At 44.1% G+C, this 2,500-nt stretch overlaps 2 pseudogenes; both read left to right on the forward strand.

Annotated features, from left to right (window-relative positions):
- Positions 1–185: 185 nt before the first annotated feature.
- Positions 186–294, forward strand: LOC136740730 (uncharacterized; annotated as a pseudogene).
- Positions 295–1,360: 1,066 nt separating this feature from the next.
- Positions 1,361–1,469, forward strand: LOC136740767 (uncharacterized; annotated as a pseudogene).
- Positions 1,470–2,500: the final 1,031 nt, after the last annotated feature.

Genomic DNA, 2,500 nt, shown 5'->3' on the forward strand with positions numbered 1-2,500 from the left:
CCGGTCTGGTGTGGCACCCCAGCTAACGCACAACGTTGCCACAACGTTTCGTGTTAGCAGGGACTGTCTGCGGCACGCTGGTGTGTCCCGGACTTTAGAGTAGAGAGACAGTTCATTTGCAAGTATGAGCGGCAGAAACGGATATTGCCTTCCCTTTAAGTAGAGCGTCAGGGACAGCCTCCCTGGCTTACGGCCATACTAGCCTGAATACGCCCGATCTCGGAAGCTAAGCAGGCTCGGGCCTGGTCAGTACTTGGATGGGAGACCGCCTGGGAATACCAGGTGCTGTAAGCTTTTGCATCTTTTACACACCAGAGGGCGACAAATCACGAGTTTTAACTTTGGATACACGCAATTTCATCATTATTTCAGATTTGACTTCCCCAAATACACAGGCATACAATAGATCTTGTTCTCCAACGTAAACGGTCCCTAGTAACTAGGGTACATTCGTAAATAAATTGAGCATCATGGCTAGAAGTGACTAAATGTTGCCTAATCTTTCTCATCGAGAAATGACACAATTACAGCAACACAAAAAGGAACTCCACCGGACAAAGTTCAGTGCTCACAAGGAGCCTCATTCAACACACACGGTTCCATTCCCATTCATGCAAAGCACGAAAGTGTAAAACTTGGGAACATACTTGAGAGCAAAGATCACATTCAATCTCATTCAAGGCACGGATGTGAATGCAACGGGATGAAATTACTGAAATGATGCCTGCCCTCGAACTGTGATGATGGACTACCCGACTCGCCAATAATATTGGGTTCTGGTGTATTGAAATACAGGAGCTGCTGGATTTGTGTGTTTTCTTACCCCCTCACCATAGTTTGTCAAATGTTTAAACAACTGAACTTATATTCAAGGTTTGTTTCTCTTCATATGTTTTACTGGTTTACATTTGTCTCAGCAACCTGTTGAATGATTCTTCTGCTTTCAAAACAAAATGACAACAGGATGAATGCACACACTTGAAAATACAATACATGCAATGTTATGCATCATAGTGATGCAACCTCCTTTCAGTTTCATACTGCATGTCAATTGAAATCCTTACTGAAATGCACACCTTCTCAAGATTGCGCTTGACTGCCGTGTCAGGCACTCAATTACAGCTGTATTATCAAGACAATGTGTTCGTTTTGTAAAATATAGTTCCGGTATGGTGTGGCACCCCAGCTAACGCACAACGTTGCCACAACGTTGCCACAACGTTTCGTGTTAGCAGGGACTGTCTGCGGCGCGCTGGTGTGTCCCGGACTTTAGAGTAGAGAGACAGTTCATTTGCAAGTATCAGCGGCAGAAACGGATATTGCCTTCCCTTTAAGTAGAGCGTCAGGGACAGCCTCCCTGGCTTACGGCCATACTAGCCTGAATACGCCCGATCTCGGAAGCTAAGCAGGCTCTGGCCTGGTCAGTACTTGGATGGGAGACCGCCTGGGATTACCAGGTGCTGTAAGCTTTTGCATCTTTTACACACCAGAGGGCGACAAATCACGAGTTTTAACTTTGGATACACGCAATTTCATCATTATTTCAGATTTGACTTCCCCAAATACACAGGCATACAATAGATCTTGTTCTCCAACGTAAACGGTCCCTAGTAACTAGGGTACATTCGTAAATAAATTGAGCATCATGGCTAGAAGTGACTAAATGTTGCCTAATCTTTCTCATCGAGAAATGACACAATTACAGCAACACAAAAAGGATCTCCACCGGACAAAGTTCAGTGCTCACAAGGAGCCTCATTCAACACACACGGTTCCATTCCCATTCATGCAAAGCACGAAAGTGTAAAACTTGGGAACATACTTGAGAGCAAAGATCACATTCAATCTCATTCAAGGCACGGATGTGAATGCAACGGGATGAAATTACTGAAATGATGCCTGCCCTCGAACTGTGATGATGGACTACCCGACTCGCCAATAATATTGGGTTCTGGTGTATTGAAATACAGGAGCTGCTGGATTTGTGTGTTTTCTTACCCCCTCACCATAGTTTGTCAAATGTTTAAACAACTGAACTTATATTCAAGGTTTGTTTCTCTTCATATGTTTTACTGGTTTACATTTGTCTCAGCAACCTGTTGAATGATTCTTCTGCTTTCAAAACAAAATGACAACAGGATGAATGCACACACTTGAAAATACAATACATGCAATGTTATGCATCATAGTGATGCAACCTCCTTTCAGTTTCATACTGCATGTCAATTGAAATCCTTACTGAAATGCACACCTTCTCAAGATTGCGCTTGACTGGCGTGTCAGGCACTCAATTACAGCTGTATTATCAAGACAATGTGTTCGTTTTGTAAAATATAGTTCCGGTCTGGTGTGGCACCCCAGCTAACGCACAACGTTGCCACAACGTTTCGTGTTAGCAGGGACTGTCTGCGGCGAGCTGGTGTGTCCCGGACTTTAGAGTAGAGAGACAGTTCAACTGCAAGTATGAGCGGCAGAAACGGATATTGCCTTCCCTTTAAGT

This window comes from Amia ocellicauda, unplaced genomic scaffold, assembly GCF_036373705.1.
Source record: "Amia ocellicauda isolate fAmiCal2 unplaced genomic scaffold, fAmiCal2.hap1 HAP1_SCAFFOLD_64, whole genome shotgun sequence".
Taxonomy (NCBI): Eukaryota; Metazoa; Chordata; class Actinopteri; order Amiiformes; family Amiidae; genus Amia; species Amia ocellicauda.